The sequence below is a fragment of the Pleurodeles waltl genome, chromosome 8 (assembly GCF_031143425.1).
Source record: "Pleurodeles waltl isolate 20211129_DDA chromosome 8, aPleWal1.hap1.20221129, whole genome shotgun sequence".
NCBI lineage: Eukaryota > Metazoa > Chordata > Amphibia > Caudata > Salamandridae > Pleurodeles > Pleurodeles waltl.
In genome coordinates this window covers 791,838,421-791,851,053 of record NC_090447.1, presented here as the reverse complement: position 1 = coordinate 791,851,053, position 12,633 = coordinate 791,838,421, and the positions used below count along the sequence as shown (strand labels likewise).

General features: G+C 40.2%; 1 protein-coding gene across 13 annotated transcripts in view; it reads left to right on the top strand.

Moving 5' to 3' along the window:
- Positions 1 to 12,633, top strand: part of HTR1F (5-hydroxytryptamine receptor 1F) — a 2,610,837-nt gene that overhangs the window by 2,006,808 nt on the left and 591,396 nt on the right. For 10 of the 13 annotated variants that reach the window (XM_069205044.1, XM_069205047.1, XM_069205046.1 and 7 more), the window contains one exon: positions 7,402 to 7,568. The exons of the other annotated variants lie outside the window; for them this stretch is intronic. The gene's annotated coding sequence lies outside the window, so the exon portion shown is untranslated. The remainder of the gene's footprint in view (positions 1 to 7,401; positions 7,569 to 12,633) is intronic. 13 annotated transcript variants of the gene reach the window in all.

The following is a 12,633-nucleotide window of genomic DNA, read 5'->3' as shown; positions in this document are numbered from 1 at the left end:
TCTTGAATGTCTTTTGGTCTGGGTTCAGGGCAGACCACAGCACTGAACCTAATCTTTTGGCAGTTTATGATGAGATTAGGATGAGCCTGGAGGATAGTAGACTTGCTGCCCTCATCCTACACGATCTTTCAGCTGCCTTTAATACGGTTCCACATTTGGTCATGAGAAGACTGCAAGAGATAAGAATATTTTCAAACTCTCTGGTCTGCTTTCAATCATTTCTATAGAACAGTATGCAGGCAACACATTTTCCACCATTCAGATGTAAAACGGATACCTCATTATGTAGAGTATCACAGGGATCGTCCCTTAGCCCCACACGTTTTAATATACATATATGATTCTACTCCCATTGGCCAGAGGAGACTGCCATTGACCTTGGTTTGATATATTTTTGTCTCATGTACTAGGCCCAGCCACTCAAGTGGTGCAGCATTTCTATTGTGAAAAGTGAGGTAGCACTGGGTGGTAGGAATTGTGTGAATTCCTCCAGATTCTGGAACTTTCATCACAGAAATGCAAGGCATATGTGTGATTTCAAGAAAATTTTGAGGTTTGCAGGACATTGTAGGCAAGAAAACTTGATGGGATCCATGTGAAACACACAACACTGGACTCCTCTGGATGTCTACTTATTAGCAATATGTGGGGTTGGTAGGTTTCCCTCGGTGGTGGCTGAGCCAGAACCCAGTTAACACAGTTACCACTACTGCCAAATCAGTTTAGCTTTTTGACAGGAAAAGTTGATGTTTCCACATTACGTTTAGGGGCTTCTCTTATTGTGGGCACTAGGCCAACCCATACAAGAAGGGTAGTTTTTTATTGGAATAATTAGGAGGATGCTGAGCAGTAGGAATGTTGTGGATTCCTCTGTATTCCGGGAGTTTACATCACAAATATGCAAAAAATGAGTGATTTTAGGAAGAGTTGGAGGTGTGTAGAGCGCTGTGGGTTAGAAAACGTTCATGGGACTCATGCCAGCCCTATCATGATCTCCCTTGATGTCTAGAATTCAGAAATTTCTAGGTTTCGTCGTTTTCTCCAGGTGGTGGCCTACCCAAGACAAAAAGGGCAGACATTCACTATTGCAAGTGGGAAGACCTTGGGATTTAGTACCATTCTTATGGCCTATCTGGGAAAATCAACTCCCAAAATAATCAAATGGCTTCTCTCTAGCCTGTGGGGTGGGATGTTATAGCCCCAAGAGAACAAAGACTGCAGAGTCTTTACGGATGAGGGTGGGGTCTGATGTCCGGAAAAAAAAAATAGTCATCATCACCTGGGCATTCTGACCCTGGGGGCAAATTGGGGGCTAACCTCCAGTCTACCCTTGGGAGAGGGTCAAGAAGATTGGTTTGACCCTTTTGGGGTGGGGCGTGGCCAATTGCAACACCCACACCCCTTTCTTTTGCCTCAAATGCAAAATGCCTGTGGTCTAGTGGGGTTTCTACCACCAGAGAGGGGGGCAGATTCTGAGCAACCTCCACAGTTATGGCAAATTTCCTACCTGCCACTGAGGAGGCAGAGAGCTACTATTGCCCCTTCTGGGGAAGGGGTATGGCTCCATACTGGGGTAGACCACCAACTCCTTTTGTTTTGGTGCATTTTATGTTCCTGGTGTTTAGTGTGCTTTCTGCCCTCCGCCCCAGGTGAAGGGAGGGATTGAGACTGAATACCACTATCTAGCCCTGGGGGATGGGCAGAAAGTGTATCGGTCCCCAGGGTGGAGACAGAATAGATCCATTACCAAGGGGGGGGCCCTCTCCCCCAAAACAATGCTGCATAAATTCTGTCAATCTCCTTTAGTAAGCTTTCTGCCCCCAGGTGGGCAAATTGGGGGTAATTGCTCAATCCAACTTTGAATTTGGGCAGAAATTCTGTTGAGCCCTTTTTTTGGGTGCAGGGCATCACCATGCCCATGATGGACAGCACCATCCCTATGTTTTATTCCCTGGTGTCTAGTGGACATTCTTGCCCCCCAGGTGGAGCAGATTGGGGGTAATCATCCCACATCTGCCACCCAGGGGGGCAGAAAGGCTGTCTGTAACCTTTATCGGTGGGCAGCATCCACCCCTATGTTAATTTTAAAAATATTTACCCTGGTGTCTAGTAGATATTTTGCCCCCCAGGGGTGTAGATAGGGAAAATCACTCCCATCCACCAACCAGAAGTTAGGTTCACTCTTCATTAGTAGCATTACAAGGGTGCCATGACCCCTAATGCTAGTAAGATAAAAAAAGCTTACTATCCCATGGTTTGTCAGTAAAACACAGTATGGCAGGGATTCAGTGGCCCCTTCATTCTTCTGGGCTCTGGTTGCACTGCATTTGCTGCCCTAGTGATAAATCTGCGACTGCACTGATTTGGTACTATCTCAAACTAGACATGGCTTTCCCAAGTAATTATCCCTAAGTACCAGATTAGGTTAATGGTTAATGTTTCTCAAGTGAGTTAAAGCCATCTTTTAATGCTACAGAATAGAAATCTTATTCAATCATAAAGTACCTGACAACAATAGCATTCGTCTATGACGCACGTTTTTTATCTGCTTGTACGATGGTAAAATAGCTTAGTAGTCTAATGTATCCATTGTGGAAATAACAGGTTCCAAACTGAGCCTTTCATTCTTCTGAAGTCGAAATATTGTATACTTTTAGGTTGAGTAATAACTAACATTTGTTATTCAGTGCTTATATACCAAACAAATAGAAGTTAGTGCTATAAAAATATAGTAATTATTGTGTAATTTTCTCTGGAACAACTGTACCTAAGTTTTTTCACCAATACATTTGTTGGGCTAATTACACATATTTGTGTAATAAAATTAGTATGTTTGGTCTATGCAGTCCGTGCACTGGCTGTGTTTTGAAACTTAAAATCGCGGTAAATTTCTCATGATTCCCAGCCCATGCACCCCGCAGCTGGTGAAACAAAGTGCAAGTGGACTAAGTGGTGGAAAGCTGAGGTAAAATTGGCAACAGTGAACAAAACGCAGCCTCTGAAGTGTTGTGGAGATGGTAGACATCACATGAGCTGTAACAAAGCTGAGGTGCTAATGGCGGCAATGCAAGCTACCATAAGGTCCTTGGGAGAGAACTGCAGAAACCTGGGGTGGATGAAAAGAGAGAATAACATAGGGCAATGGGGGCATTTGAAAAGCCAAACAACAAAGGGGGAGAAAGGATCAGATGCAGGCTCTATGAGAGACCAAAAGGCAGGATCCCAACAAAAGCCTTGTCAAGAGACGAGGTTCTAAGTGTCTGTCCTGCAGAGGAATGGGAATCCTGCAAAAATTCGCATAAATTACATAAATGAGTCTCAAAACCATAGCGTAAGTGTAAAGCATTACCAAAGAAGATTTAAAATGATGAACCACTCTTAACTTAAACAACTTATAGAAAAACAATATTTCAATAACAGCAATACAAAACAGACACAAAATTGTATGAAGCTTTGGGTTTAAAGATAAATCCTTCTGCCTAACCATTTGATCTGAATAGCTAATTATCCTATCATCTAACTAGGGTTCAAAGAAAAGCGTCAGCACAACATAACTTCAGTAGAAGGTTCTGTCGAGAGAGGTAATAGTCTTTGGAAATAGAGGTCTGTACCACATACGGATTCAATCTGCTCAAAGGGAAAAGGGAATCGGTTCTCCTGTTATCTATCCTAGTCTTCAATTTCAATATTTCCAAGGAATGTATCATCAAAGGAATTGTCTATTAAACAACAGCTCTATCAACTACCCAATTGGAAGCTGAACCTTGATGCATCCTTTGGTTCACTCCTGTGCTCAGGAATTCAGAGGAGTGTTCAATTGCCATCTCCATGTTACTCCCCTTAGACCTTGATAACACATCATCTCAGGCCCCCTTATCTTTTCTGCACAATAGAATCCTTATTAGACCCAAACTCATACCACTGCACCTACAGCTTAGAGAAATAAGACATAAAACAAACTTTCACATTGAAGATCAAACACAGAAAAATGTGGGCCTTCACTGAAGTCAAACCAATGTTTACCTAAAATGTAGTTTAGTTAAATGAGTTTAAACAAATTTCTCTTAGTGAGTGTAAAATGATTATAGAAATAACATTTTCTAATATACTTTAACATTAATAAATTTGCAAACATTTAATTAATGCGGGTTACAATTTAGATTATTATCATCTGTGCACTTTACTTGTATGCATTCCGGTGCCCCAAGTTATGTGGAAATCCAATTTCAACACAATTACATGAAGAAATACCCACTCCGCTATTTCACATACCATGAGAGATACTGGCACAGCCAAGTGATGCTCTTTCAGTCCCAAGGAGAAATTTGCCAAAAACAAACACCTCATCAGGGGTAGTAAGCCATAGAAATAAACTGAGAACAGCGTGGCCACGCCCCCTCTCCTAGGTACCGGTAAAGGCAGATAAACATATCAAGAAATAGTGTCATCTATTGAGACAGAAACCAGCAATTCCTCACAGGACAATAAAAAAAATCAATCAATTTCTGTTTTTTTAAAATACATGAGATGCAAAGGAAAATCAGAAGGAAGGAGAAAGGAAACATACAAGGAAATATTTTGAAGTGCAAGGTCAAAGTACATAGTAAAAATATGTGTTTTACTAGTATAATTTGCAAAGCTATTGCAGGCTTGCAAAAAAACACGTCCGGCTGACACAATGCACACTGATCAAACACATTTAGTAACTGCATGGAAGCAATCATAAGGAGCCTGACATTCAATCCTAATTATATACCTAATGAGGGTTCTATCTGACATATTCAGCCTTAGAATACAAGTATTGCCTTGTCCTTGGAGGTTGGCAGAGGGCATATTGGGGAGGTTATCACCATGGAGAGTGGGAGGAGGGCAGGGATGAGGATAGGAACTGTAGAGGCATGTACTCCGAGACTGCATGATGAAGAGTGAAAAAAAAATCTACCTTCAGGTATTCTTCTGGTGGTAAGTGTCCTTTCAATGGCCACAAGGGAACAAATGTCCAGGCTCTTATTAGCAGTTGCTTAGATTATTATTAGAGATGTCCAATATGTAGACATTAATGATTCTTTGCTGTCGCACCTCCAAACAATGAAAAATACGGTTACCAGATTTGTCCGTTATTCTCCACCCAGAACGGGGTCAACTACTATTTTGAATAAGCTGCACTGTCTGCCCATGTATAAGCAAATAATTTTTAAACTCTTTACTTCCATACGTACCACTGGAGTTGGTGTAATCATAGGAAGGTCATGAATGATTCTTTCCTAACCAGTTTGTTAATGGGAGCCAAAATGTTTATCTTCTGCTTTGTGCTTGTTTCATATCTACACCATTTGGGAGAGGCCCTGTAACTCCACTGTATCTGGGCCAAATCGCAATAAAACATTATGAATAAACAGAAGAGATAAATCTGTATGTATAAATATATATCCTACATGAAAAAATCAATTGATCACTGATGAAAATTATTGTCTTTCTTATTCCAAATATTTATTAGTTTTTTGTCTCTCTATGTTTTGCTCTTATCCATAAAATTGAATTCAAACTTAACACCACTACACACATAACTACATTTCCGACATTGTACAAATGGACATATAACCATTAACAAACAACATACTAAACCAAAATTAAAAATTAAAAAAAATAAGTTCAAAATTCAAAAAATATATAAAACGAAATAATTTTTAGCACTGAAGTCTTTCTTTAGATAAGCTGCTCAGCCTTTTTCTGGCAAACAGTCTTATAACATGAGGTGATGGTATTTAGTATCGTCCTTTCTAAGGTTCTTTCCTCCCAATATATATAGATGATACCATCTCATTTCCATTGTTTCATTGTTCCATAATTTCAAGAACATTCCTCCAAAATATGGTCGACACGTTTCGGCCTTTCAACTTCTGGCCCCTCAGGACATCAAAAACAGTGCCTACATATACGAACTTACAATAGATTACTACTAATCAACGCCATATAACAATAATCACCACCAGTACTGTGAACAGCACTGTTCACCCTTATCTGCACCATGTGTCTGCCATCTTGACCAACCACAGAAGCAAGCAGTATCATTGTATATTTATGCCACCTTGGTCCACCACAAGAGCAAGCAATGGCACCCCATAAACTGTGACATGCCCATCAATAACACTTAGATTTACATTTTACTCCAGTAGCGTGCTCTTAATCGGTGTATAATTTTTTAAGCGCATGCATATTAAGAGGGTCATTCTGACCCTGGCGGGCGGCGGGAACGGACCTGCAACAATGAAGCCGGCTCCGAATGGAGCCGGCGGAGTTGCAGCGGTACGACGGGTGCAGTTGCACCCGTCGCGATTTTCACTGTCTGCTAAGCAGACAGTGAAAATCATGGTGGGGCCCTGTTAGGGGGCCCCTGCACTGCCCATGCCAGTGGCATGGGCAGTGCAGGGGCCCCCAGGGGCCCCACGACTCCCATTCCCGCTATCCTGTTCCTGGCGGTAAAAACCGCCAGAAACAGGATGGCGGGAAGGGGGTCGGAATCTCCATGGCGGCGCTGCTTGCAGCGCCGCCATGGAGATTCAGCCCATGCAGGGGAAATCTTTACCGCTGCGGTCAGAATGGTCTGGGAAGCACCGCCAGCCTGTTGGCGGTGCTTCCGTGGTCCGGGTCGGAATGACCCCCTAAGTCATGACAAGCCTTTTCAGATATGTACTATCACATCTCCTGTATTGTTTGATCTTGCGTAATTTCTAACTCCAATACCTCAATTTCTTTTAGTTCAGCTTCACTTACTCGTAAAGCCGTTTCAATGGAAAGGGCCAACCAGTCATGTGAACATGTGTAGCCATGGGTTGTTGCTTCGCTCCCGAAATTGCTAATTTAGTGATGGATTATCTTGAAAATAAGTGGATATACAAGAATAACAACCCCTTTCAAAGACAGGTAAAATAATGGTTATGATATATAGATGACATCTTCATGATATGGGAAGGTAATTCAGAGTCCTTGTTGGCCTTCCATGAATGGATTAACCATCTTACCCCTGATTTAAAATTCACGATGTCATCTGACTCTACATGTATTAATTTTTGGGATCTGTGGATTGAGTCACAAAAAGGTCAAATTGTAGTTAATCTGTATAAAAAACCTACAGATAGAGATACCTTACTACATTTCTCTAGTAACCAGCCACGCAACCTGAAGGAAAACCTACCTCATGGCCGATTTCTGCAAATCCGCAGAAACTGCACTAACAAAGAAGACTATTTTGAAAATGTAGAAAATTTGGTATTGCGATTGACAGCAAGATGATACCCTAGAAAAACAGTGAAGAGGGCCTGTAACCGTGCTTGGTACACTCCTAGGGAATATTTACTAACTCCCAGAGAGAAGACTTATCTCTTTTCTTTTCTTTTAAAGGGGTCGCAACATACGTGATAAATTAGTTCATGCCTCATTTTCTGCACATAAGAAAAACAAAGATTTGACGGAAATGTTCGAGCTACCCCCTCTTATTGGCCATTTTAAATGTAACAATTGCATGGCATGCAAATATACAGAGAATACGAAGAACATTGAAGTGAACGGTAAGAGCCATCAACAACTTCGTTTCTCAAATTGTAACACAAGAAATGTAGTTTATTGCATCAAATGTCCATGTATGTTGAGATATATAGGACAGACTACACAACCAGTAAAAGTGCACATTCTGCAACATATGGTTTAGATGTCAAGTACGAAGTGCACCACTGGTTGACCATTACATAGAAAAGGGTCATAAGGATGATGATATAAGATGGTCAGTTTTATATGTGGCAGAAAAAACACAAACAGTTAATGAGTGTACCTCCATTTTACATCGTATAGAGGCAAGATTAATTGAGAAATATAGCACGGCCAGAAGAGGTTTGAATGACCTCGACGAGATGTGGGCATTAATTAAGGATTAATAATGTAGACAAATTAGGAGATGCCTTCTTCAACTCTAATCAGACTTTTTGGTCGTTTGTATTATCTGCATTTTTTAAAACAGGCAATATGACCAAACTGAATACGAGTGGGTCATTGATTTAGGAACAAATGTAAGAAAACATTAGGTCGTGTTTTCATTTATGGTCAATTTACACTCACTTGGGCCCCGTTTTTTGAGTTATAAAGGTTAATATGCTATTAGATTATTTTTATCAGGTTTTGCTGCTATAAGTTTGCACATAGGGGCTAGAGGTAGAACTATAAGATTGACATGCCTATTCTTGAGACACGACATGTTAATATGGCCACCATGGGAACACAAATGAGGCAGGCTTTTGACAGAAAGCTCTATCCTTTTACGCTTTCTCCCTTCCAGTTTACATCTGGATAGAATCAGCTCTAAGAGCGCTGGGATTAAATACACGCGCAGCGCCAAGCGTAAGCTAAGGGCGCTGGCTTTAAATACACGCGCGGCGCCAGACGCAAGAGATTTCAAGTTTGAAGAATACCGCCACAAGGGCAGCGTTGGACACGCGTCCGATGTTAACTTTCAAAAGAAGATTGAGGATTATTTGTAAGTACACTAACAAGTCTTACTTAAAGATCGTATAAACTGTAGCAAGAATGCAGTTTAAAACATTGCAATTATGTTTCTTAGCAAAATGGAGGGGTGATTCCAAAAGAACGGCTTTCTTTTTGAGTAAAAGCTCCACGAAAGGCAATTTCATATGTAAAGACAAGGCCAGCTAATGTTCATCATGTTTTTATTATATTTTTTTATTGTTTTTATTGGTTAAATAACAACATTACCATAAGGGAGTGGATAAGAATAACTTGAAAAAGGAGATGTGATAGTACATATGTGAAAAGGCTTGTCATGACGTAATATGCATGCGCTTAAAAAATTATACACTGATTAAGAGCACACTACTGGAGTAAAATTTCAATCTAAGTGTTATTGATGGGCATGTCACAGTTTATGGGGTGCCATTGCTTGCTCTTGTGGTGGACCAAGGTGGCAAAAATATACAGTGATGCTGTTTGCTTCTGTGGTTGGTCAAGATGGCAGACACATGGTGCAGATAAGGGTGAACAGTGCTGTTCACAGTACTGGTGGTGATTATTGTTATATGGTGTTGATTAGTAGTAATCTATTGTAAATTTGCATATTTAGACACTGTTTTTGATGTTCTGAGGTGACCAGAAGTTGAAAGGCCGAAACTCGTCCACCATATTTTTGAGGAATGTTCGTGAAATTATGGAACAATGGAACAATGAAAATGAGATGGTATTGTGCATAAATAATTGGAGGAAAGAGCCTTAGAAAAGACAATACTAAATACCATTACCTCATGTTATAAGACTGTTTGCCGGGAAAAGGCTCAGCAGCTTATCTAAAGAAAGACTTCAGTGCTAAAAATTATTTTGTTTTATATATTTTTTTGATTTTGAACTTATTTTTTTGAGTTTTGAATTTTGGTTTAGTATGTTGTTTGTTAATGGTTATATGTCCATTTTGGCAATGTTGGAAATGTAGTTATGTCTATAGTGGTGTTAAGTTTAAATTATTTTTTATGGATAAGAGTAAAACATAGAGAGACAAAAAACTAATACATATTTGGAATAAGAAAGACAATAATTGTCCTCAGTGATCAATTGATTTTTGCATGTAGGATATATATCTATACATACAGATGTATCCCCTATGTATATTCATAATGTATTTCTGCTTGTTTCATGTCAAGTTTTAAATTATAGATAGGCGAGCTCTTCCATTCCAGAAACATAGGAGGGAGGTGCTAATCCATCTCTTGTATATTTGTCTTGTGGCAAATAATATCATATAAAAGAGTAACTTAGCATTGTCTCTACTTAACTGGATTTGGTCTTGTAAACTTCCAAAGATTACAAGAGAAGGGCTTACCTGACAGCTAATAGAGAGAATTTCACTTACAGCCGCGCAGACATCCTCCCAAAATGTGTTGATTAAAGGGCAGTTTAAGAACATATGAAGGTCGGTGGCACAGTTGAGCTCACATTTCTTGCAACTAACCAGGTTACCAGGCACCAGTTTTCTATGTAGACCAAAAGGCCCAATGAATGGAAAAGAAGTGGCTTCTCTTTAGATGGCAGGTTTAACTGTAGCAGACAAAAAAGTAGTAGATACTTGCCATAAATCTCTTATCTGTATTCTGGGCAAGTTTTCTCCTCATATTTTTCCTGGTAGAGTAAATTCTCCTTCAGTGATATCCATCACCAAGCAGTACCATCTTGTCACTTCCTTCTTCATTGGCGCCCTCTGGCTCTTCCACCTTGTTTGATCCCCAACCTCATCATTCACACTCTGCAGATACCTCTTAATTTGTAGGTACTTAAATTTAGAGAGCCTCCCACCCATTTCCATGTTGACATCCTCCCACAGTATTAAACCAACACTGTAACAGAGATGACCACATTCCAGGAACCCAGCCTCTTTCAGTGGAATAGTCATGGTATTACTGACCCACTTTGGTGAACCTGGGGAGTCCCATAAAGGAGCATGCTTACTATAATATAGTAGATGAATAGATCTCCTAACTCTATTCTAAAACTCTTCCAGATGTCGCAGCATCTTAAACCTCACCTTCTGGAAGAACTTAGGGTCTCCAAACTTATACAAAAGGCTTGTCTGGGTTTCTTGGCTTATTTTAACATTATTTCACATATAGGCACCAACCCTGAATCTCCCATGTCATTCAAAAGCCTATCCCATATTTCAAGAAGAATGACCACGCATAATACTGAAGGTCTGGGAAAGCCAGTTCGCCTTTCTCTTTCTTCCTTCCCAGCTTTTTCTAGGCAGTACGTGCCCGCTGTGAAGCCCAGATAAAACTATTCATCTTGCTCTGGAATCTGCTCAGCCATGCCTTGTTAAATAGCAGAGATATCAAATTAAAAATAAAAGTAAGCTTAGGCAATATAGAGACTTTAATTATTTTGACTCTCCCTAAAATGATGAGGGGTAAATGCTCCCAACTCCTCATTAACTTACCTCAGTCTCCCCTGACCTTCATAAAGTTAACTTCTACAATTGTGTTTATATCTTGTGTAATGATGACCCCAAGGTATCTCAGTGCCCTCTTTACTTCTGCAGTCTCCCCTGGCACGTTTCAGGTCATAAATACCATCTCGTTGTTGTTGACAGCATAATCCGACACCTTCCCAAATTCCGCTGTCAATTCCTCTAGGGCTGGTATTGTATCCCCTAAAGTTGGCCTTATAAACCATTAAGTCGTCTGCATACAGGGGGAATTTCCTACACCACTCCCCACACCTAAAGAGGGTTATCCTCTGCCCTCCCTTAATTTTGCGTGCAAAAGGTTCTATATATAGATTAAATAACAGCGGGATAGTGGACAACCTTGCATTGTCTCTATTTCAATTTTAAAAGGTTGAGTTAGCGAGCTATCACCTAAAATTCTTCCATAAGGGTTCTTATAGATATTTTTCATCACCTAGGTGAAATTCCCTCCCAGGTTAAGAATCTCACATATGGTATTCAAATATGTTCAATTAACCTTGTCAAAAGCCTTTGTAGCATCTAACATTACTACTATTACCATTACCATTACTACTATTATTACTTAGCATCTACTGCTAAGGGTACCTCACATGTGTTAGCTAAATCTATTGAACCTATTAACCCCTGTGTCAACTCGTACATATATCTAACTTTGAAAAATCCTTTTTGGTCCTCATGTATAAGCTTCCCTATAACAGCACTTAGTCTTTCTGCCAGAACGTTTGCAAAAATCTTGTCATCACAATTTAATAAGTTAATGGGACTGTAAGAATAGCAGCTCTTCTAGTTCATCCTGGGTTTTAATATTAAAGTAACCCTAGCCTCTCTCCAGCCCTCTTTCCAGGATTAGTGGAGCATATCACCTGACTCCAGAATCCTGTTACATAAAGTCAAAACCTGCATTATACTCCTACCCCGGGCTATCCGGGCCTGAGGCTTTCCCTGATTTACCTGACTTTATGATCTGCTCCACTTCAGACTGTTTTATAAGTGCATTCAAGGCCACATTATCCTCATCACTCAAAGAGGCCAGGTCTAGCTCTTTTAATCCACACTTGACTGCTTCTGAAGAAACTTCTAAATGTTCTGAGTATAAATCCTCAAACAAATTCCAAAATGATTACCTGATCCCCTCGGGGCTTCTTCTAGTGACCCCCGTTCTCTTACACTGTATTTCACTCACTACAGTCCTAACTGGAACGAATTTTAATTTCCAGGCCAATAGCTCATCACACTTTTCCCCATATTCAAAGTGTGCTACCCTATTCACCTTGCATCTTTTTCTGACTCTGTCCTATATCACTGATGTGAGCTCATATCACACTTCCTGAGCTAGCTTCCTCATTTGATCAATTTCCTTGTCATCAAGATCCACCATTGCCAGCATCTGATCTATTCTCTGCAGACGCTCCTTCAGCATAATAATCTCTTCCTCATATGATTTCCTTTTAAACAAGCTTAAACTAACCAACCTTCCCCTTCAGAAAGATTTAAAGGCATCCCAAACCGTGGTCAAAGGTGCTGAACCTACGTTTAGACAAAATAGCTCTTCCGTGTCTGCATGCATTTCCAATACTACTTTCTCATCCAATAGTAGAGTTCTGTCTACAGCCCATATG